Raw genomic sequence first — 26431 nt, forward strand, 5'->3', positions numbered from 1 at the left:
TTGAAAGGACAGTTGGTTGCAGGACTTTTGAATTCAAATATAAGAAAGAAGAAGAAATATAAAGCAAAACTTGAAATATTACATATAATAGGATTTATGATAACTGCAGGATATCAGATTGCAATACAGCTTTTGTTCAGTTATCTTTGTGTTGATTATTATGTTTTAAATCCCTTTCTGGTTCTTTGGATGTTCAGATTTTTTTCTCTTGATTAAGGCAAGCAACAGAACTTGTACAACTTATGTAGTTTCTTATCTCAGGGTGAATCCAGAAAATTTTAAACATAAGTGGTGGTATTCTCAACCAAGGATAAAAAGGAGGGTTCCAACTATATGCATGATCCCATTCAAATGCATTAATCTTCCATAAAAAGAGGAGGTTCCAATCACCAGACTCCCTGAGATCTGCAATTGTATCTTAAAGCAGCTATAATAAAACAAAAATTGTGCATGTACTTCTGGCCACTGCAGATTGATTTTATTTTCAATCTATGATCATCTATGGTAATGGTCACAATTTTGAAGACTATATTTCCTTTTTTTTTCCATATTTTTGTTTAAATGTAATCTTCTGCTAATGCTTCTATTGTAACACAGGTTCTTCTGACAAATGACTGATAAACCCATCTTGTATCCTTCTATCTACCAAAAGGTTGTTTGAGAATATATATATACAATAAGTTCAAGTTTCAGCAGAGAAAAAGTCAGTCTGTTATAAAATGTAGGTAATTGTCTTCTTTGGAAGTGTTCAAAAACCTGTAAGAACTTGAAAAAAATGTCATATTCAACCTTTCCATGACTATTTTAATGTTACAACAGTAGAGGAGCATGAAATATTGAAAGGTATTCAAGAACTCTTCGAAATTGATCTGCAATCATTAATTTTACTCAAATTTACTATTGTGAACTTGCAATATCCTACGATGCGCGTACCGAGTTATCTCCCTTTGATCTCCGCTTCGCCACGAATAAACTGACACAATTGCGTATCCGGGGTTTTTGTGATCTGATATTGTTATTTTAGAAGCAAAAAACGGTTTTACTTCATATTTTATACCCCTCAACACGTTACCAAACCTATTTAAGGATTTATTAAGGATTTTCCGTGGACCTACGCAAATTTTCAGAAAAAAAGTTTCACTTCAGTCGTGAATTTATAACATTTTAACAATACTTTTTTATTATAATTACATAAAATAAGAAAGCTTATTCAATCTAGAATTAAACACTTTGGTTTTTATTAATGTACGAGTACAAATAAGACGATACGAGTCCAAAAACCACGAGACATGCACGTTTACCAAAAAATCGTAAACTCTGACCTTTTATCACGTGACCAATGTCTTGAACTTAGACGCCATTAAATCGTTTGCCGTTCAACTGATTTACCTGAGCAACACACAATAAAAATGGGCGTTGTCACACAAATTTTAGTGTTAAAATGACTCCTGTCCGATTATCATGGTTACTTTCGTTCCCTCTTTTCAAATTAAGCTTTTAGTAATATAATTCTTCGAATTTCAAAGTCTTATGCTAACTACGGAAATCTTTACTCTATTTTATAAGGCAGTGGCTATTTGACCGGCACCGGCTAAATAGCAAATTTCCTATTTGACCGGCACCGGCAAAATAGCAAATTTGCTATTTAGCCGGCACTGAATAAAACTGTTCATTGATGTGATTAGTAGAGAATAAAAAAGCTTAATAATAATTTGAAATCATTTTATCACGATATCAAGCATTAAATACAGTACAATCAAAAATAAAATAATGAAGATTTTCATAAATAAATAATTTATTGAGATATTGTTTGGAGGGGGCTACCATAAATAGTAATATTTTAAGGCAGTGGCTATTTGACTGGTACCGGCAAAATAGCATTTTTTTTATTTGACCGGCATCAACAAAATAGCAAATTTACTATTTAGCCAGCTCTGATTAAATTATATCTCACTGGAATTAAAATGTAAGAATAATAATTAAATATCAAAATTTTATTTAGAAACTTTTGTTACTGTTACTTATATAAACACTTAAACTTTTAACTATCAAATTAAATATATTCTAAAAATCAAAATACAACTCTCCTTTTACCAAAAAAAAACCCATCATGTACCTGAATATATGACTTAGGGCAAAATTTATGTAATTTGAAAAATATTACAAACCAAATGAACTGAATATGGATGAGTACTTTCAACCTTCAACCTAAATAGTTGGTCAGTATATATGTGATAATGGATGATACAACACCTAAAAAAATTGAGTTTAATGCACAATTCAATTCCTACAAAGAGTTTGCATTGGTTATAGAAAATTATAATAAAGGGCTGCGCTTTAGCGCATAATACGCCCGTTGCTCTTATAACTTGTCTTTTATGCTTTAAATGAATTTATATGATCAACTAGAAATAGTGTGAGCCCTGTCAAATCCCCCCTAAATAATAGATAAAAATGCATAAATAAATTGGCACTATTAACGAAGGCTACCTCAAATTTAACTAAGTTTGTTGTCTTAATTTTTCATCCATACATTCTATCTTGTTCACAACACACTTTTTGAGTACCAAGTACCTTTTATATTTATTAAGGCATATACATTATATAAAAGTTATAGATGAGATAAAATAGACTAAGTTATTCTAAATATTACAGAATCACAAACCACTTTATGCTGATAACAAAGATAGCCAGGTTAATTTATGATCAGAGAAGAAGACTTCATTAGTTCCACTATCAACACAGTCAATATTAGTAAAAATCAAATCGATTGTTGATCCATAGTCATTTGTTGGCTGGGTTATAAGTTGCTTATATTTCAATTGTTGCATCAATGTTAACAGTTTTTGCTTGTTTGAGGAATCCTCCTTCCAATTGACATTTAAATCTCTTAGAATGATGGATTGAAAGGGAGCTTACATCAATAGATATAAACAATTCACCAATGTTTCATGGACATTGGTGAAAGCCTTTTTGTGTTATTGTTCGAAGTGTTAAAAATCCCCCCTTTTTTTTATAAATAAAGCCCCATAAATCCAAAACTTAAAATCTGAAATTTATAAAAATTGAAAGGGAGCTTACATCAATAGATATAAACAATTCACCAAAGTTTCATGGACATTGGTGGAAGCCTTTTTGAGTTATTGTCCGAAGTGTTAAAAATACCCCTTTTTTTATATAAATAAAGTCCCATAAATCCAAAACTTAAAATTTGAAATTTATAAAAATTGAAAGGGAGCTTACATCAATAGATATAAACAATTCACCAAAGTTTCATGGACATTGGTAAAAGCCTTTTTGAGTTATTGTCCGAAGTGTTGAAAATCCCCACTTTTTTATGAATAAAGCCCCATAAATCCAAAACTTAAAATCTATATTTTAAAAAAAAACGAAAGGGAGCTTACGTCAATAGATATAAACAATTCAATGGAAATTGGTGAAAGTGTTTTTGAGTTATTGTCCGAAGTGTGGACGACGGACGGACGGACGGACGGACAACGGTATACCATAATACGTCCCGTCTAAAAGACGACGGGCGTATAAAAAGGAACATTTTGTTCAGCTGTGGAAAAGGGTTGCACGTACCATCAAAACCATGAAATGTCGAGCACCAAACAGAAAGATCAATAAAGAATTAGTATATGGGCAATTGAAATTATGCTGTGTACATGGAGGAAAAGATCACAAGAGAGAAAATTCACGAAAACTAGTTTTGCAAGAAGAAGAACGAGATACCGCTCAGGCGTCCTTTTGAAATTTGTAGCAAACAACTTTTAATATTGTCTTTTTTATGATGTACGTAGTTTTACATAACACTATTTTTATCGCATGGCAGGATATTTAAACAATAGATTTACACAGATTTGGACATAAACTTTAGAAAAAAAATATAATTAGTAATGTATATGTTACAGGCATTTTCTAAATTTAGGCATTTTGTAAAATGACTGAATTTTCAGGCAATTTAGAAAATGCCTAACCTTGACAGGCATTATACAAAATGACTAAAAATACCTAGTCATTTTGTAAAATGACTGAAATTTTGAAGCAAAATTCCACAAATTGCCTGTTGAGTTTCAGGCAATTTGTAGAATATCATTGAGATGCAAATGGCAAAAGTTGACAAAAACACAATATCTTCCAAAGAAAATAACTTATTTATTCTCCAAAAACCATATCGGAAGGTTTTTTTGGGGGGCCTTATGATAGGTTCTTTTAGTGAAACTACGTTAAGTACTTACTCACTCTTTATTTCAGATACCAACATTGAATCAATGATTATTTTGTCAAAATGACATAAAGACAAATTGTTCTGTCAATAGAACAAAATTTACAATCAAATTTTTAGAAAATCTAGATTCAATACACTAAAGTGAAACATGAAATAGAGAAAAGTTCGTTTTTATTTGACCGATTGCTGTTTTTTTTTTTTGCTTTCTGTCGCAAATATGTCATGCATTTTTAAGACGTGCACAATTTGGTTATAATTCGTATGGGTTATTTCTACAGAGGATTGACCAAGATTAAGGACAGAAATTTAGACTGCAGATTGCAATTGAAATGAAGGTATTTTAGACTGGATCAGAAAATCCCCCTGCAGAACAGCCATAGAGTTGTAAACGCATTGTTCGATCGTCTGACAATGTCAGGGCTGGTAGATCTTAACCTGATGAACTTTTTAACCCCCATGTCAGATTTGATCTAAATGCAGTTTAGAGATATATTAAGCAAAAAAACTGTATTTACCCATATGTTCCATTTATAGCCATATTGGCCATGTTGTTTGGCAATCAGTGATTAATGGGACAGTTTTTTTTAAAACAAAATACTCTAATGACAATTTTGGCCAAGTTTGGATAAATTTTACCTAGTAGCTCTATAGGAGAACATGTCTGTGAAAGTAAACAGACGAAGACGAAAGACAGCAGCCAAGTGGTGAGCAAAGCTTACTTGACTCATTTGACTAGGAGAGCTAAAAATCGACAAAGAAAAAAACATAACAGTGCTTTGTCAGATATTAAAATAAATTCTAGTTCTGTGCTTCTGTGAATTAATTGCATTGATTCAGTAAAATGTATTCTTGATTATTTAAGCTCTTCTTTTTTAATTAAGAATTATCATAAATAAAACAGCTCTAGTGTTCAAATCTTTCAATTGTTTTTCTTAACATTTTATTCTATAAGATGATTTTAGGCATTTTGTAAAATGCCTTTCAATTTTTCCAGGCATTTTATAAAATGCCTAGAAAATTTAGTCATTATGTAAAATGACTGAATCTTGCAGGCATTTTAGAAAATGCCTAAAGTTTTCAGGCATTTTACAAAATGCCTAAATTTAGAAAATGCCTGTAACATATATATATATACAAATGTGTTTACATGCTTTCAATTAATATTATAAAGTTATAAATTATTTATTTATGAACATCTTCAATATTTTATTTTTGATTGTACTGTATTTTTAATGCTTGATATTGTGATAAAATGATTTTAAATTATTATTAAGCTTTTTTATTCTCTACAAATCACATCAATGAACAGTTTTATTCAGTGCCGGCTAAATAGCAAATTTGCTATTTTGCCGGTGCCGGTCAAATAGCAAATTTGCTATTTAACCGGTGCCGGTCAAATAGCCACTGCCATTTTATAAACTATCGAATACATGAGTCGTCAAAGTTATTTAGTACATGTTGTACTTTAAGGGAGACATTCCTATTGTTTTATAACACCTCCGTGGTTAACAAGTCCTTTGCCTTAGCTGCCTTAAAATACTTGTTATGATAAACTGAGACAGGATAGACAAAGAAACCGTTTAGATTTAGTTATACCGAACTGTAAAAGTATAATAATCAAATACAATGAACGTGCATCTTTTTTAATAACCTGCGTGACATATAGTATAAAGTTCAATTAAGATATGAAAATATTATTTGAATTTGGTCTATATATGTTTTAAACATAAGCTCTAGAAAGGCTTATTACCGAATATTTATGGAAAGTGAGCAGATTCAAAATGTTCGCGTGAACGCCACATGTGTGTTTGAATTAACAATGTCAAAGAAAGAACTATGAACAGAACAGAACAGTACATATGTGACACAGTGGATGGGAAAATTTAAGTGGTGAACGGGGAAGAATTCTCATCGCATGAAAGTACATCGTGTGTGATTAAATTTAACAAATAAAAAAAATAGTTAAATGGTTACCATATTAGAAAGTTAATTATATGACCATATAACCATAGACGTATATATGTTCCGGACCAGATGCGTATTTGGACCATACGCGTATGGTCATGACCATATGGGTATATACTGATATGGTCCGACCATACGCGTATGGTCCGACCGTACGCGTATGGTCCGACCGTACGCGTATGGTCGGGGTAATTAACACTATGTTACAGTTTACTTTAAATACGTCTCAACTCTTCATATGGTATGACTGTTCATTAAAAAGACGCTATCATATAGGTGATTTTATATTAATTTATATAATCATAACAAAAAGATTAACTAAAATAATCTAGAAGTTTCAAATAGTTAATTTTATTTACTTGTCAAAACTATCATAAACACATATGGTGTATTGCAGTCGTGTAACGATATTTGAGATCTAGAGCTTCTTAAAACATCGTAGATATATCGGCATGGCCCAAGACCTCGGTATCACTGTACGCAGCTGCAAAAAGGCTAACTTTTCATTCGCAAACAAAAGATGTAAATGAAAAGGATCGTGCACAACACGGACTAGTAAATGCAAAAAAAAGCTATGATACGGTGTGGAAGTAACTGTCACATCAAGCCTACATGCAAGAATATAATTAGCGATGAAAACTAACTAGGGCATCAATATTTAATTTTTTTCGTAGCCTTTGAATTATAAAATTAATACATTAATTATCATGTAACCATCTTGCTTTTTAGATAGTTTTTGTATTGATACGTTTATAATGTAATTTGAAAAAAAAATACCTATATGGTCAAAATACTCATATGGTCCGGCCCGTTAATAACCAAACGAGTATTATACTCATATGGTCCGACCATACGCGTACGGTCGGACCATACGCGTATGGTCGGACCATATGAGTATACGCATATGGTCATGACCATACGCGTATGGTCCAAATACTCATATGGTCCGGAACATATACACAGAGATTGGCAACTCCGTGAAATCTCGTTATAAAACGCGGCCCGGAATGAGATTATCGTTGATAATAATTCTACAACATGTAAACAAGTCAGGGATGAATAATGTCGATAGCTAATCAAGAAAAGTAAAAGGAAAAATTATTTCAGATCAAATAATTTCATTTTCTGAAAAAAAACTTCTTGAAATAGTTGTAATTTTATTAATTGAGAAAATATTTTTTTTCCCTTTTTTCGGCATTTAAAAAGTAAAATCTGGTCATGATCAATTGATATTTCAAGAAACATTTCTGAACCGCATTTCTTTGCTAAAGTTTGCTTCTTTAAATTACACAGTGAAATTATGTGTGTCCGATTTCCCGGTCATTATTTCCTCAAGATTACGCAATTTATTGCCATCCAATCACTTGAATTTTGCCGGAGGTGAAGTTTTAAATGGATTATTACTTGGTAATTGTTTTTACATCTAAACAAATTATGATATACTATTTTAACTATGACCAGAACTTATTTTATCAGAAGCACTGGTCGATACTATAGTATGCAATCAGGAATAGTAATTTAACATGTCAAGAAAAGAAATAAAGCAACTTTTTCTATATAAAAAAATATGTAGCCAGTAGAATTTTGTTTCGTGTGAAACTGATTTTATATCTGTTTTATTTTAATTATAATGTTTACTTTTTGATTGACCTAGAATTTAATTATGTATGGAACCTTTGCATGAATTTCCTAAATGAACGTACATTATAGTGTTGTCGAAATCACTTTTTGCTGCCATGAAATATTGAATATGAATCTGTCATTATTTGTAGTTTTTTTTAAGACTTAATAGCACAGTCTCTGATTAAAAACAATGTGTATCATAAGTACAGTAAAATGCTCCGCTGAACTTTTGAATTTTATCGTTTTGTTTCATAGACCACCGGAGAACTGCAACATTCTCATCGTTACTCTTTCCCAATGGAAAGTGAAACTTGAGTTTGAAATTAGAAAGATTTAAGATTGTGCACAAGTTTTATCTGATCTTTTTGTGGGTTTATGTTGTTCAAGCCTTCAGGGTAATTTTCGGTGCAGTGCTATGTTGGCTGTTATTTTCTTTTCATTTGTTATTTTTTCCTCTGTGTTACACGACCTTGTACTTTTTGTATTGCCCCTTGACATCTCCTGCTTCTGTTTAAACCTTAACCACTAATATCTCATCTAGTTTAAATAAAATAGTCTCATTCCCGGAATTTGTTATACAGGAATTCATTTTAATATCAGTTTTTTATAAGCATATAAACTGCTTGTTCTCTTCAAACAACTTATGTTTAGGACAGAATACATCAATAGGTACATCCATGTACCAGGTCATGGATATATAAGTACACGTTATGTGCTTTTGACCTCCACAAAAATTCTTAAACATTCATAGATGTGCAAAGAATATTTTAGTCGATAGGTTGTTGTCTCATTGACATATACCTCACATTTCTGTTAAGTCATAGCATCTGTGCCTTTTCAATTTATTGCAGAAAATATTTGCATAAACATTTTTCAAAACAGGAGAGGTGAAATAGTGATCACAGAATGAGGACATGTAAAACTGAAACAACACAACAAATAAACATAAACAAACACTATTGTTAACGGACTGAAACAAACATAGATGATGACCAATATGAGCGACTGGTGTAATAGTAGAGTGAACATTTCTTGCTTCTTATTCTACACATTTTGTCATTTCATGTAAACATTAAATATGCTACTTTCCGAGGAGAAGAAGGAATTTGTGAAACGAAATATTTTGCTATTTAGTACTGTCAAGTTATATATTCACAGGGGTGTTGTAGAATAAATGAACAGTTTCTCTTTTTTTTTTACAAGCATTTGCCACTCTCACGATGTACAAAGATATTATAGAGTGGCCTTCCAATGATAGTCATTCATGTAAATCATTGTCTCATTGGCAATCATACTACATCATCATATTGTTATACATGTATGTAAAAACTATGTACATGTATACTTTGTAAACGTAAAGACAAATGAAGTTGAACACAACATATTTATTTGCATTTTTTTCCATCTGCACAACTGCCACTGTGTCACTTCTGCTTCAAATTCAATAGATTGAATGCAGAGTCTTGTATTTGTTATAAGTTCAATGAACTCACCATCACTTGCACAAAAATCGCATACACATAAAATTGAGAATGGAAATGGGGAATGTGTCAAAGAGACAACAACCCGACCATAGAAAAAAACAACAGCAGAAGGTCGCCATTAGGTCTTCAATGTAGCGAGAAATTCCCGCACCCGGAGGCGTCCTTCAGCTGGCCCCTAAAAAATATATACTAGTTCAGTGATAATGAACGCCATACTAATTTCCAAATTGTACACAAGAAACTAAAATTAAAATAAAACAAGACTAACAAAGGCCAGAGGCTCCCGACTTGGGACAGGCGCAAAATGCGGCGGGGTTAAACATGTTTGTTAGATCTCAACCCTCCCCTATACCTCTAGCCAATGAGGTGAGGAATCTCTGTCACTAAAGGAAAAAGGTGGAGGCGTAATGAACTTAATGGGTGTTGATGATGATGGTGGTGGTGGAGTCACTGGTATGTTGATGGTGGTTGATGGATGTGAAGATACCATACTAATATTGGAAGTCTCTGTGAGGGGAATGGATTGGTATCTTGCAGTTGAGTTATTCATAGTACTAAGGAGATGTATGTTTTGTTAGTTGTTCTGTCTTAATTGGTAAAAAAATTTCATCATAGCCACTACACATGCTATAGTGCATATGGTGGATACAGCTGTCCAAATCCAAAATTCTATAAAAAAATTATATTATATATACATATATATTAAATGTCTGAATAATAGCCAATGATAAATTTTACATAAGAGAAACTATAATGGTTTCAATTTACATATAAGAAAATTAATAAAAGATAATAACAGTTTCAGTTCATATATAAGAACATTAATAAAATAATATATATATATTATTCCCACATGATGTACTTGTAGCTACAAACATGTATTATGCAACATCAATCAATATGTTACACTTTTCCTTAAATCTTGTATAGATTAAGCTACATCCTTATTATATATCTGCTAAAACGTGGTAGTTGTTTTCCTATAAATTTTATTCATTTCAAATTTCTTTTCTTTTTTTTTTTACCTTTCATTATTTTGTTTTCTAACTGTATAAACTTTGTAAATACATAAAACTATGAATATCAACATTGTAATTGTAAACAATGATATTAATTACAATATATGTGGTTGTTTTATTGCTTGATTGTTTGTTGTTTTTACTAGTGTTACAATCAGTAGATCTGAATGTTGTACCTGTTATGGTTGTCTTTATATCATTCAGTGTCTCTACTGCAGCAGTGACACTGAATGATCCCTTTATTTCCATAGTTGTTATGGCCTCCATCTGTATTTCCTATGTTGTTGTTCTGTGAGGTTCTTCAAACACAAAGAACAACTCTTTAAGGGGTCCGTAGGTGGCCTGTTGCAAGGCAAAATTTCTGACCCTATCCAATATACCCTCATTTTCCAGTGGCAGTCCAAATTCCCCCGACCATCATCCCAGATGGCCTCTATCGTATCCACCTACCTATTGTATTTATTGTGAACTTGTTCTCGTCCTGAATATGCATGAAATATTTGCCACTGGACGTTAAGCAACCAACAATCAATTCCACTGAGTTTGAGATGTGGAGGTAGGTGCTTTATTGGTGGAGGTAGGTGCTTTACTGGTGGAGGTAGGTGTTTTACTGGTGGAGGTAGGTGCTTTACTGGTGAAGGTATGTGCTTTACTGGTGGAGGTAGATGCTTTACTAGTGGAGGTAGGTGATTTATTGGTATGTACATCTTTATCTTCTAACATTGGTAGTACTGCTTGTTCAACATAAGTTATCACAACAACTTCTTCTTTTGAATTTTCCATTATCCTAACCACTTTTGCAGAAGTTGCAATATCTGAAAAAAAATTAATGCTCAAATCATACAGAACAAGCTTTGAGAATATAGTTATTATACCATTTCAATACAATTTTTAAAATCAAAAATATAACATTGCAAGTAGTCATTAACCAATGTTTTATAAACCAAACCCAATTCAACATTATGCTTTACTTTTGACTGGATACAAGTACAATGTGTATGCATGTAGAGGAAATCTTTTGAACACCCAACAACAATAATATATCACTTACATCAAACTCATGGTTTTAACATGTTAGCCATAATTTGTTAAAAAAAAAAAAGAATGTAAATGTGATATTAACATGATTAAGTATATACATTTGCAAAGAAACATAATTATATACCCCTACTGTCTAAAAGATTTGATATGGCTGGAGTTGTTAAACACACTCTGGTCACTATACAGTTTTCATCCTTATTGTGTATTCTCAGATGAATTTGAACAAGCTCATTTGGAAATCTGAAATTAACACAATCATATTCATTAATTTATTGATAGTAAATGTATGTTTCATGCCAAAGACTGTGCAAAACGAGGGACAAATACATGTGAATATATAATGATGAGGGCCCTGATGGGGGGGAGGGGGGGGGGGGGTCCCATCACGATTCACAGAAAGTAAAAAATAATAATCACGATTCACGAAAATCTTCCATTTTCATTTCTTAAAATGACAGATCACGCTATGAAAATTCGATATTTATCACGGATCACGAAATAAAAAACTTGATCACGAAGAACAAAATTAACCCATCTATGGTGGCATGCAGCTGCCATCGCGTTGTCGTGTTGTCGAGATAGTTATCACGACAAGTCGACTTAATTCAATTTTTAAGTCGACTTGTCGAGATAATTATCACGACATGTCGACTTGTCGTCTTATATTATGGTGGCATACTACGGAAGCGTATATTACCCTCGTTTTAATACTTATAATCCAAGATGGCGATATAACTTTTAGCGAGAAAATGCTTTATTTCTCATTACTGCGATTTATTTTTTTCGACAAAATGCCTAACAAGGCATTTAGGCGCTTTGTTTTTTATCGCCATAAAAATAAATCGTTTTAAATAACGCGACAAATTATCAAAACGAGAAAACATTTTAAGATTAATTCATAAGTCAATAAAAATATCATGCAATAATAATAAATTGCCTTTTTTTCTTCGATATATTGTTTTATAAAGCAACAAATTGTTTTAAATTAAGGCGAGCAACGGGAAAGTTTTCAGCTAAATCGAGATAAATATGGCACGATTTTAACCTGTTCATTTTCATTTTGATTTTGGAAGGATCAGGTCGCCATCACATTTGAGCATTTTATTTCAAGCAAATGGAGGTAAGATAAGAAACAATTTATTAAATGATATCTCGCCGCGATATAGCCTTGTTGTGCTCATGTGGCGTTAAACAAACAACAATCAATCAATCAATCATTAAGTTATTGTTGTAAAAAAACTTCTATAAAAAGGCTTTTTCACGTGTCTGCCGTAGTATACACACGTTAGGGGAATTTTGTTTTTGATGCAAAAAAAAAGACACAACCCTTTTTCTCCAGCTGTGAAAGTAAAATGGTCGCCTCATAAAATAATCAGGTTTAACTATAAATTAACATAGGGTGTCACGAAATTTACGTTGGAGAGAGCCAGTCGAGTTCTGATTTTTTTTAATTCACAGTTGCGGCAAAATAAGATCCTTTGATGTTTTAATACTGAGTCACTACGAGTTCATTTGAACTATATAGACCCCCTCCCCCTATATAAAGTTCCAATGACTGTTCTTGTGACTCTTGTTACTTCGAAGTGTTCAGCGAGAAAAAAAATCTCGTGCAGTACTGAAAAAATGACGGGGCAGATTAATTATAATTGTTCGGTTAATATAAAAAAGAAGATGTGGTGTAATTGCCAATGAGACAACTCTTCACAAGAGACCAAATGACACAGAAATTAACAACTATTATAGGTCACCGTACGGCCTTTAACAATGGGCAAAGCCCCTACCGCAATGTTTTTGTGTGTGCAATAAACAGTACAAAGACGACAAATTTTGTCAACTGTTTTCTGTTCTTTAGTCAGGTTGTTGTCTCTTTAGCACATTCCCAATTTCCATTCTCAAATTTAGTAAACAAAAATTTCCCTCTATGATCTATCCTTATTTTCCATATTTTTTTTACAATAAATACTGACATGACGTATTGTTAACTTCGTATTAAAAATAAGCTGTTTTAGTCCGCCATACCAGGAATAAATAAATGACTGTCTAATCATGTTGAACATTACAGCCATCGGATTTGACTATGTACGTTCAATCAAAAACTTTGATTACCTTTCTTGCTAGCTGAAGCGTAACATCGTTCTTAGGTTTACCTTTACTACCCTAATTTGAGAGTGGACTAATCAATTTATCGTCTTTTGGACTAAACTACTTCAAAATAAGGGTAATAAAGGTAAACCTTATAAGCTAATAACGACTTTACGCTTCAGCTAGCAAGGTTGCTAACAAAAGATTTTGTTTGAACCTGTACATACTCAAGTCCGATTGCTGTAATGTCTGTATTATAAGCTAGTTTAAAAAATGAGGGAAATTTGATGTCACACGCCAAGCTGACAAACTATGGCACTTTATAATGTGATTAAATCTTTTGATCTGTTCTTGTATTTTACAGGTCAGCTTAGAGATCCCTTGCAATTACTGTAAGTATAATATGTGTATGAACAGAGATGTGGTAACGTTATATCATCGTATATGGCAAGCAGTTCTCGTCAAAACTATGTATAAAACATTTTTCGAAAAATTAACACACTGAGAATTAAAAAAAACCACAGATTAAAAAACCTGAAAACACACACTAAGAATAAAAACATACACATTGAGATATCAAAAAGACGCACTGAGATTACAAAAATATAAATAACACACAGTGAGCTTTGAAAATTACACACTGAGACTTCAAAAATTACACAATGAGATTTATGTACATGTTGTGTGCAAGTTGTAAAAAGTAAAATAACAAAAAATCCGAATTCCAAGGACAATTCTAAAGAGAAAGTCCTTATTATCACATGGCAAAAACAAGGGGATGGCTCAAACACATCAAACGAATGGAGAGCAACTGTCATATTCCTGACTTGGTACAGGCATTTTATAATGTAAAAAATTGTGGATTAAACCTGTTTTTAAAGTTTTAAATACATACAGATGCATTAGAACTCTCGAGTTTCCTAATAATGTCAATTAAAGATACAGGAGATTTAGGGAAATTCTTCACATCTTTACTAATCGTAACTTAAACAGACCTTGGACTGCTGATGACATAAACTTAATCGAAATAACAATTTGAGCCATGAACTCAGGCTACAAATTAAAAGCGAGTTCTGTCTCCTAGTTGTTTAAGATTGTAATAGATACAGATTAGATATGCAAATTAGATCTGTGCGCAGAAAAAGTGCGCACAAATCTCATTGTGTAATTTTCAATTCTCAGGATGTGTTTTTCAGTTTATTTCATCTCAGTAATTTTCTTTCTAATTCTCAGTGTGTAAATTTTTCGAAAAATGGTTTAAACATACTGAGTTTTGACGTGAACGGCTTGCAATAAACGTGGCAATTATGGGTATCCCATACCTTGTTTCCATATCAAACGTGGAATATTAGTAAAATTAATTAACATGAAAAATATACATAATTAATTTATCAATATCTAAAATTGGTGAATGTTGCATACTCATTTCTGAGTAATTTACCTTTGAACCATGGTCTCCAATCATTGGAGTTTTTTAACATAAAGTGTCTTGAAACTTTATGCGAGTCACTGAGTGGCTTGATATATATTTCAGTGCAGATATCTAGCTTCTACTTCTTTTAAAAACAGCGACAAAAAGACTCAAGTCAACATCATTGGAGGTTTTATTATGTTATATTTTCCATTTGTAAACTCAGTTAAAATGTCAAAATATATCTATAACTTTTGAAGCTATTGATACATTTTAATTTTGTTTTAATTTATAAAATGGCAAATATAACAAAACAACGCTCTTCGGTCTTCACCTGAGCACTCGTACATATAGAATAAAAGTATATTAGATTCTTGAAAAAATAAGTATGACATTTATAAAATATAGGTGTTTGCAATAATTCACTTGTTTAATATTTTCAGCTAGTCTATTAGACCTTCCTGAAGAATTAGTGATAATGGTACTTAGTTATATTCCTGTGTCGGAGTTACTTTATACAGTCTGTAAAATATGCAGAGGTCTAAAGGATGTTGTGCGAAAAATGCAAAGCTTGTGGACTATTGTAGAATTTGACGATTCCTATACTATAGACATTGCAATGATGGAAATGATCGTGAAAAATAATCAGCTTGTATGTCTCAATCTAAGTAACCAAAATATTACTTTTGGGTCACACAGATTTACCAAATTGATGCTAAAGCTTACTCCTACTATTCAAGAATTGTATGTAGCAGAAACACCGCTAAACAATCTTGCATTTGTAATGTCCTTGCGAAATTTAACCACCCTTGATATAAGTGGGACATCAATAAATGATATCCAAGTAGTAATATTGTCACATGCTTCACAACTGAGACACCTTTAGATTTCATTCACTAAGGTTACTGCTGCAACCATTGCAGATTTGTCTCGAAATTTCAAATTTCTTGTCATTTTTGATGCATGCCAAATTTATTTTATGTTTACTGATATTTGTTTGATTGTATCATCATGTGAGCAACTTAGATTTTTACATGTTTCATTCTTTTCACAGTTTGACATAGATCAAGCTGTTCAGTATGTAAATCAACAGCTTTCAATTGAAAGACAATTGAAGCTGACTGTATTTTAAGTTATATATTGTCGCATATATAGGGTATGAACTTTAAGTTTATATATGTACAGTGTATAGACATATTTTGACAACAAATAAGTAAAACTACGCCACTACTCGGTTCAAGTAGAAAAATATGTTTTTTATGACGTTTTTAGACACATATCTTCTTGCACCAGTTGATACAAGTTTATCTTTTAAAACGTATCAACCCTATGTTCTTACTTCAAATCCTAGCATTTAGTGCTGGTCGTTTTGTCCTAAAACTGCAAATACAGATACTTGAATGGTTCAAACAATATTTTTATGTTTACCAAAATACTAAAATCATATGATATGAATCAAATATCATTTTTTGCATTTATATTTTTTTTTAATTGTCGAAGTTCAAATTATTTGAAAATATTTTTATATGGGTATTTATCTGTGGTCACTACGATAAAGATATATATGTGTATAGTGCATATATCTTAAATGTGTTGCATCAAATTTGGAGAGAGGAAATCTCTTATTTTTTAATTTTATTAACAAAAATGCATTGTTTGAAAGAATTCACGGCAATTTTTGAAAGCGTGAAATAAATTATGAAAGTGCTGCTCAGAGTAGGATTGGGAATGATAATCTAAAATTCAGATTTTCAAGATATTGTTTCTCCTTTATTAGTTACAACTGCATTTACTGGTAGTATTAAACTTCAGGGATTTTTTCTATATGTTTGTAAGATGTATGTAGATATGTTTGCTGAATTTGTAAATAAACCAAAAAGGTAACTTCCATGTTCGTTGGCTCATATTTTGTTTTCTGCAAAAAAAGTTCTGAATTTGCGAGATCTGCAACATATTCAGAAAATAGTAATGTAGAAGGAACTGATAAATTAACAAGGTCATAACGAAAGTATTTAAGTACGTGCAGTTGCGTCAACAAAAAGTCATCATGAAATGTACAATACAATATGAACCCCTAATTTAAATAGAAAGAAAAGTTGAACTTAAAACTGGCTTTATTCTCAATCTGTGACCTCCAACATGCTTGCCTCATTATAAGCATGTTTTAGTTACGATTTTGCTTTTGAAGTATATAACCGTTTACTTTTTTTTTCAGAACATATTATAAAATGGCTGACACTGTAAATCCTTTGCGTTACCCAGGTGACACTGCTTCAACGGATGAGTTAGTTGCTTATTATTTTACTTCTTCATATACGGCTAAAGAAATAGCTGGATTTTTACTTTTCGTTCATAATAAATTTGTTAGTGTTAAGACAGTCTACAGAATGATGAAAAGACTTCGACTGAGAAGATATGGTGCAGAGAGTCCATTGATTAATATCGTTCAAAAGATAATTCAACTGCACAAACAAGGATACTCTAATATTGGATATAGAGCAATGTGGAAAATACTTAATTCTTGCTGTGGCATCAATGCTACTCAGGAAACGGTGAGAATTGCACTGAAAGCTATACATTATGATGGTGTAGTTGCAAGATCTCGACGTCGACTTGTGCGAAGAAGATATTGTAATCTAGGACCAAATTTTTGTATTCACATAGATGGATATGATAAACTCAAACCCTTTGGAATATCAGTGCATGGAGCAATCGATGGCTTTTCTCGAAAAATCATTTGGCTAACTGCAAGTCGTACGAATAAAAACCCACGTAATGTTGCGCTTAATTTTGTAGAATTCCTTAGACAATCCAAGCGTGTTCCACGATTGGTTCGGTCAGATGCTGGTACGGAGAACGTTATTATAAGGTCGATACAAATAGCGTTACGTGCAGTTCACAATGATAACATGTCAGGGTACAGAAGTTTTTCTGAGGGGCGATCAACTGGGAATCAAAGGATTGAGATGCTGTGGAGTTTTCTGTGTCCTTGCTTCACCACATTCTGGAGAAATATGTTTAAAGACATGATAGATAACGGAGAGCTCAATAACACAAATCCAGTTCATATAGAGTGTGTACGTTTTTGTTTCCTGCCAGTTATACAACAACATTTAGATATTTTCAAAAATATGTGGAATAGTCATAGAATTCGGTCACAACGTCAAGTTGATCAAAACTATGGCGTCCCGGATGTTATGTACAACCAGCCACTACTTTATGACGCTGTCGACTATTCCTATGACATACCATGTGACGAAAGTATCTTTGATGACATTACTAGGCTCTACACCAAACCAATGCTGCCCAGAGGCTGTTCAGAAGAGTTCTGTCAATTCATCCAGCAAATTACAAGTGTGAATCTGGATGATTTCAACGTCGTGGACACACCACAGGAAGCAAAAACACTATTTTGTATGCTTACTTCTGTTCTCCCTTGAGATACGAATCATAAACCTTTACTATTTTGAAAAAAAAAGTGTTTATGAAAGCTGTGTTTTGCTAGGTTTTTGATTATTGATTTTAGTTTATTTCTCATCAACGTGTGAAAATGTTCGAGATATATATGAATTCATGGGTATCGACTTTTATTATTCTACCAGAAATCAGTTTATTTTGGAAAATTGTTAACCAACCCACATTTCTGTTTTCAATAGTGAAGAATTAAGTAAACTTATATTATCGTTATGAAAATTATTTGTTATTTGCCGCTGTAAGTAAAACAGCAATCAATTTAATAAAGACATATAAATATATAACAAAACAGTTATCGTTATGCCACAGACCGTGATGACGACAGCCTAATACATTCCATAATGTACAAATTGTTATATAATTAAACAATATACTAGGTGTCTAAATCGCTCATTCGATGAATCTCTGTTATTGGGCTGTGAAATTGAGGCCAAGATAAGGTCACACTTTAACGATTTCCGGTAATCTAACTTTACTCATAGGAGCCTGAATCGCTAACCTGGTTTTAATAGCTATATATATATATATATATATCAATTTGCAGGAATTGGCCGAAAAGCAACAAGAGTGGACACACTTATATTTGTCGCCTGTTCTAATATTCTCATTTTAATTTATGTTGATAATACAAAAAAGATTTTTTTCTTCAAGCATTACTTTAAATTAACATGATAAATGTAATGCATTAAAGTCGAACTAAACCCTTTCACACAGACATGTAGGCTTTACAATCATTCCTAACATCGAATTCCGTTAGCATATTGCTAAAATTTTCTCAGAAACAAACCTCATAGAAAAAAATGAACCATGAAATGATGTCAAGGTAAAATGACACATGCCGGACAGATTGGTACACCCTACAATTATTAAATACGCCATACATAGTTTGACTATCCTAAAGTATCTGAAAAACAGACCAATTCAAAGAAATCCAACATTGGCATATGAACCATGAACGTAAGGTAAAAGTTCGACGAAACAAAAATATTAATTTTAAATTACCCATTTAGGTTGCAAAATCCCGGCAATTTTCCCAGGAGTAACGAGAGTTATTGCCTGTTTTATGTATACTAACAGCATTACATTTTTATCCTATTAAGTATGCAAAAACAGCGTTAAAAATACACAATTCCAATACTTGAAATTCAGCTGATTGGTTGATCTGTCGTGATCCCAAAGATTCACAAAGATACATATAAATACATTTCCTCCGCTGAAATGTAACTCCTCAGTGAAGCTATTGTAAAGGTAATATATTAATGTTGACGTAATCTTCAATATCAAATGACGCTGAAACTGTATACCAAGAGAAGAGAAGACAATGAAATGGTTTAAAAAACATGAATGAGACTTCGTAGACTTGAACCATTGTGCACCTCTTATTGGATCTGCTTATCCTTCCGGAGCACCTGAGATCACCCCCAGTTTTTGGTGGGGTTCGTGTGTCTCAATCTTTATTTTTCTATGTTGTGTTAAGTGTTGTTTGTCTGTTTGTCTGTGTCTGCTTCTTTTTTAACCATGGCTTTGTCAGTTTTTTTTTTTTTTTTAATTAATTATGAGGATTGTGTTTGGTGTGAGAGTTGAAAAAAATTCGTCATCTATTTCCACACCATCTTCATTTAGAACAAATGTTATATGGTTGCCCTCTGCAATAGTAAACTTTTCCTTACCTAAAAAGAAATGACTTTATTCATATAAATGTGATTATATTATGTAAATTACAGCAAATGATCCCAATTCCAAAAATTTAACAAATGACATGCTCATTTAATATTTAGTAATTTAATTTTGACAGACTGCTACAGGACCTGTGTTGCTCCTACCAATTTACTTACTTCATGAACAATCTTTATCCTAGATGGATTTTGATAATTGTTTCATTAGAATTTAAGACAATCTTTATATATATTGTGTCCTTTTTCTTTCTAACAGAGTTGTAAAAAATGGAAGAATGTGTCCATTGGCCACAGATGCCCCCACATGTAAATATATTTGTTTTTGTTTTTTTTATGTTTATAAAGGGGCATAACTAACCAACCAGTAAATTTGACACTCACATATTTGGAACTTTATCTGTGTGTTTATCTGTGTGTTATGATAATGAGTATTGTGTATAAGTTTCATAATATTTGATTGAAGCAAACTTAAGTTAGAGATCGGAAACTTAAAAGTTATAGCTATTTTTATGTTTATAAGTGGGTATAACCCAAGAACGATAGAAGTGGCACTACTTGATCTTTGTATTATGGTAATAAGCATTGTATGTAAGTTTCATAATATTTGGTTGAGGCAAACTACAGAACGTTAGAGATTGGAAACCACAGATTTAGCAATTTTTATGTTAAAAAGGGGCATAACTCAGTAACAGTTAAAGTGACACTCTCCAATTTCGAACCTGATCTGTGTTTAATGGTAATAAGCATTGTGTACTTTTTCACATCAGGACAATAAAAGATTTTGAGTAGGCAGCTATTTTCTAGCTAGGTAGCCTCACTAGTAGGGTAGGGCATTTTTACATTTAGGTATTTTTAATGGACTCAGAGGTTTCACAAAAGAAGAATTCTTTAAAGGAAAATTTGCAACAGATGAGACAGTTGGACAGAGGACAAAGTTGATGGCAATACATCACCCTGGATGTCTAGCTTCTTGTTTTGTTTATTATTACTATTCAAATTCAAACCATAGCAGTATAAACTTACATTTGTTGACCATATCTGCAAATGAAGAGGCAAATACACCTTTTCTTATCCTCCTGTCATGCGTAAAAATCTTTAACGGTATTTTTGTCTTCTCTGTGTCCTTAAAAAAATGCAATCAAACTCAGGTATACTTTATGTATGGACTTCTATGTATAGAAACGTGATTTTTGTATGATAATATAGTCTTTAGTCAACTATGAGTATGGATAAATGCGATTCAGAGAAGATCCAAGATCTTTGAAATAGTTTACGACGACGGACAACGGATGACAGACGACGCCAAGTGATGGCATAAGCTCACATGGCCTTTTAGGCTAGGTGAGCTAAAAATGCATTTAAAAAGTTTTTATTACTTTTAAACACAGGGATACAACTTTTCAAGCTTTTTTACTAAGTTGAAAATGAGTTCAAAGTAATTTGATAAAATGCTTAAAAGTATGTAGGCTTCATATTAGAAGTTCTTTATAAAAGGCAAAATTAGAAAAATTAAAATATCTAGCAAATTCTACCTTCAAACACTATTTAAGGGGACGACCATGTTGAGGGCCAGGAGGATTTTGAATAATAAATAACTTGTCCTGAAAAAAGCTGAAAATAACTAGATATCAGTGAGATGGCCATTGGGAGCCATCACTGTGGGCCCGCTGTCAATAACAGACACAATCTTTACCATAGGACATGGGATTCCCAACTGTAAGTGTTTTACCTTGACCTTTGACCTACAAAATTGTTGCTTAATAAACATGTCAAGTACAAACTTATCCTAATGGTTCTCAAGGTATGGAGCGGACAGGATCTTTCCCATAGGTCATGGGGTTCCATAATAAAATCTAAATTTTTGACCTTGACCGTTGACCTACAAATTTGAACAAACAATATGACACAACTCTTGTGTTGGTTAATATACATGTTAAGTATAAACTTTGAAATCATAATGGTTCTCAAGATATGGAGCGGACAGGATCTTTCCCATAGGACATGGGGTTCTATACCAAAACCTAAGTATTTGACCTTGACCTTTGACCTACACAGTTGAACATACATTATGACACACTCTCTGGTATTGGTCAATATACATGTGAAGTATAATTTTGAAATCATAACAGTTCTTGAGATATGGAGCGGACAGGATCTTTCCCATAGGACATGGGGTTCTATACTAAAACCTAAGTTTTTGTCCTTGACCTTTGACCTAAAAAGTTGAACATACATTATGACACACCCTCTGGTGTTGGTCAATATAAATGTGAAGTATAAACTTTGAAAAAATAACGGTTTTCAAGATATGGAGCGGACAAGATTTTGTTATGGACGGACGGACGGACGGACGGTACGACGAACAGACGGACTGATCACTATAGGGCGACCCGCCTTTGGCGGGGCCCTAATAACTTGAGCCCAATTGTCAGGAAAAAAATAATCTGGCATGACAAGAGGGGAATTAGTTTTAAATGAGGTTGAAAATAAATGGTCGTGTGCACAAAAAATAAACCACCACGCAAAAAGTGAAAATAAAAAACTCATCCCAAAAAATTCTTGAGACCCCCTACCTCCCTCTTACAGTACAACCCAGAGTACAACCTGGAACAAACTCTTAGTATATGGTCAACATCTGCTATAGTCGCATCAAATGGTGACCATTTATTTGAGGGGTCATAAAACCTGGGATGTTGGCCATTTATTGGGGTCATAAACCATGGACTGGTGGTCAAGCTAATCAGTTTCATTATTTTTTATCTATTTATTTAAAAGGTGTGTAAATGTTATCCTGCATCAGTACTTTACCTGTACAGGTGAATTGTTTTTTTTCCCATTGAAGTTGTCTACATGTGTATAAGTTTTGTTTAAAGATTGAAATAGAATTTTTGTATTTCTTCATTTCAAAAGGTTGGAAATCATCTACATGTAAAGGCCACAATGTATTATTATTTATTCTCTTTACATGTGATTCTTTTTTTCTTATTCTGTATTTTTTGGGATGCAAATAAATTCCCTCTCTCAAGCAGTTTCAAGTGTTTATATTGCAGAAAATTCAGTTCAATCTTTATCACAATGCTTAAATGATAAAGAGCTATAATTATTCAGTTTAAGATAATTTTTCCCTTTACAAAAGAATACAAAGTTGAACAACATTTTATTTATTAATAAAATCAAAAAGAAATTTAAATAAAATAAGTTTTGTAAGAAAAAGCAGACAAAATATCTCAAAATAAAGTTGTGACTTTTTTTCCTCTGACTTTTTATCCCTGATTTTTTTGTATGTGACTTTTTTCCTGTGATTTTTTTCCTTACATTCGTTTTTTCCCAATTTCAGTGTATGCTATATAAGAATGGGTACAGTTTTTAATGGCAAAAATGGCACACTCCTACCAAATAAAATCGAAGTTACCCCCCGTGGCCCCCAAAGACAGAAATCATACTACTATATATATATATATATATATATATATATATTCTCTTGTGCGCCCTCCTTCACAAAACAAAATATTCGGATATTCAATTTATATACATATGTTATTTATTTTGTTATTTTTATAGTAACTAAAATATACCTGATTATACATATCTACTGTAGCGCATTTGATGGAACTCACAGAGGAATATTCGGTGAAAGGGGAATGAAACGATCTGTATTGACTGTCCCCAGGTACGATCATCCCCATGATCCATATCATAGGGGCCGGTAACATACTGTTTGAAAAAAAAAATTACACTGATATGTAATAATATACAATTATGGCCTTCATCAAAAGTTTTAATATCCAAAATTATTAAATCGAGAAAAGAGTTATTTTCCTCGAGGTCCGTAGGACCGAGGGAAAATAATCTTTTTCGAGATTTAATAATTTTGGATATTAACTTTTATAAAGGCCATAACTGTATTATTATACTGAACTGAACGTTAAGTTGTTATTTGAAAGACGTCGTGCAAATTGCCACCAAATGAGTTATTTTGCCTACGCGCTCATTCCCACACAGTCATTTTGCATACGCGCAGTTGCCCGCGGGAAATATGGGGTTATTTTGACAACGTGCATATTCCCTAACAGTTATTCTGCCTATGCGCAGTTACCCGCGGGAAAGAGGGGTTATTTGTGAAGGTTATTTTATTATAGTGGTTACTATAGTAAAGTATAATAATACGTATTATTACATATCAGTGTAAACATTTTTTTTCAAACAGTATGTTACCGGCCCCTGTGATCCAGACATGTATATATGGCGGCACAGGCACTTGTCTCAGAAAACGAATCCTATATTATGTAGGGTTATTGTATGAATATTGGGGAATTGTCCGGAGTAGAATTTAATATTATTGCACGAGCTTGTGAGTGTACAAGGGACAATATTCCCCAATAGTCTTTTTGTTGTTGGGATGTATAAGTGCTGAGCCACTCTGTTTTTGTTAGATGTATTTCTATCCATCTGATGTGTTAAGCCTTTTTCAACTGATTTTTATAGTTCGTTCCTATATGTTGTACTGTTACACCACTGTCCAAGGTTAGGGGAGGGTTGGGATCCCGCTAACATGTTTAACCCCGCCACATATTGTATGTATGTGCCTGTCCTAAGTCAGGAGCCTGTAATTCAGTGGTTGTCGTTTGTTGTTGTGTTACATATTTATGTTTTGTTCATTGTGTTACATTTGTCATTTAGGGCCTTTTATAGCTGACTATGCGGTATTGGTTTTGTACCGTACGCGTACGGTGACCTATAATTGGTAATTTCTGTGTCATGTTCTTTCGTTCTTATGTTGTACTGTTTCACCACTGTCCCAGGTTAGGGGGAGGGTTGGGATCCCGCTAACATGTTTAACCCCGCCACATTATGTATGTATGTGCCTGTCCCAAGTCAGGAGCCTGTAATTCAGTGGTTGTCGTTTGTTGCTGTGTTACATGTATTTGTTTTTCGTTCATTTATTTGTACATTAATTTGGCCGTTAGTTTTCTCGTTTGAATTGTTTTACATTTGTTATTTCGGGGCCTTTTATAGCTGACTATGCGGTATGGGCTTTGCTCATTGTTGAAGGCCGTACGGTTACCTATAGTTGTTAATTTCTGTGTCATTTGGTCTCTTGTTTAGAGTTGTCTCATTGGCAATTACACCAAATCTTCTTTTTTATATATATCATAGAGGGAAATTTTTGTTTACTTAATCTGAGAATGGAAATTGGGAATGTGTCAAAGAGACAACAACCTGACTAAAGAACAGAAAACAGCCGAAACACTGATAAAATTTGTCGTCTTTGTACTGTGTATTGCACATACAAAAACATTGCGGTATGGGCTTTGATCATTGTTAAAGGTCGTACGGTGACCTATTATAGTTGTTAATTTCTGTGTCATTTGGTCTCTTGTGAAGAGTTGTCTCATTGGCAATTACACCACATCTTCTTTTTTATATTAACCGAACAATAATTAATCTGCCCCGTCATTTTTTTAGTACTGCACGAGATTTTTTTTCTCACTGAAAACTTCAAAGTAACAATAGTCACAAGAACAGTCGTTGGAACTTTATATAGGGGGGAGGGGGTCTATATAGTTCAAATGAATTTGTGGTGTCTCAGAGTTAAAACATCAAAGGATCTTATTTTGCCGCAACTGTGAATTAAAAAAATTAGAACTCGACTGGCTCTCTTCCACGTAAATTTCGTGACACCCTATGTTAATTTATAGTCAAACCTGATTATTTTTTAAAGCGACCATTAAACTTTCACAGCTGGGGAAAAAGGGTTGGGTTTTTTATGCACCAAAAACTTAATTCCCCTAACGTGTGTATACTACGGCAGACACGTGTAAAAGCCTTTTTATAGAAGTTTTTTTACAACAATAACTTAAAGATTGATTGATTGATTGATTGTTGTTTGTTTAACGCCACATGAGCACAACAAGGCTATATCGCGGCGAGATTTCATTTAATAAATTGTTTCTTATCTTACCTCCATTTGCTTGAAATAAAATGCCCAAATGTGATGGCGACCTGGTCCTTCCAAAATCAAAATGAAAATGAACAGGTTAAAATCGTGCCATATTTATCTCGATTTAGCTGAAAACTTTCCCGTTGCTCGCCTTAATTTAAAACAATTTGTTGCTTTATAAAACAATATATCGAAGAAAAAAAGGCAATTTATTATTATTGCATGATATTTTTATTGACTTATGAATTAATCTTAAAATGTTTTCTCGTTTTGATAATTTGTCGCGTTATTTAAAACGATTTATTTTTATGGCGATAAAAAACAAATCGGCTAAATGCCTTGTTAGGCATTTTGTCGAAAAAAATAAATCGCAGTAATAAGAAAAAAAAGGCAATTTATTATTATTGCATGATATTTTTATTGACTTATAAATTAATCGTAATTTTTTTTCTCGTTTTGAAAATATGTCGCGTTATTTAAGACG

General features: G+C 32.7%; 1 long non-coding RNA gene across 1 annotated transcript; it reads left to right on the forward strand.

Moving 5' to 3' along the window:
- The first annotated feature begins 12797 nt into the window (after positions 1 to 12797).
- On the forward strand, positions 12798 to 17841 carry LOC143052473 (uncharacterized). The gene is made up of 3 exons (XR_012971128.1): positions 12798 to 13837; positions 15300 to 15508; positions 17072 to 17841. It is a non-coding gene; the product is annotated as an uncharacterized LOC143052473 (long non-coding RNA).
- Positions 17842 to 26431: the final 8590 nt, after the last annotated feature.

Source organism: Mytilus galloprovincialis, chromosome 11, assembly GCF_965363235.1.
Source record: "Mytilus galloprovincialis chromosome 11, xbMytGall1.hap1.1, whole genome shotgun sequence".
NCBI lineage: Eukaryota > Metazoa > Mollusca > Bivalvia > Mytilida > Mytilidae > Mytilus > Mytilus galloprovincialis.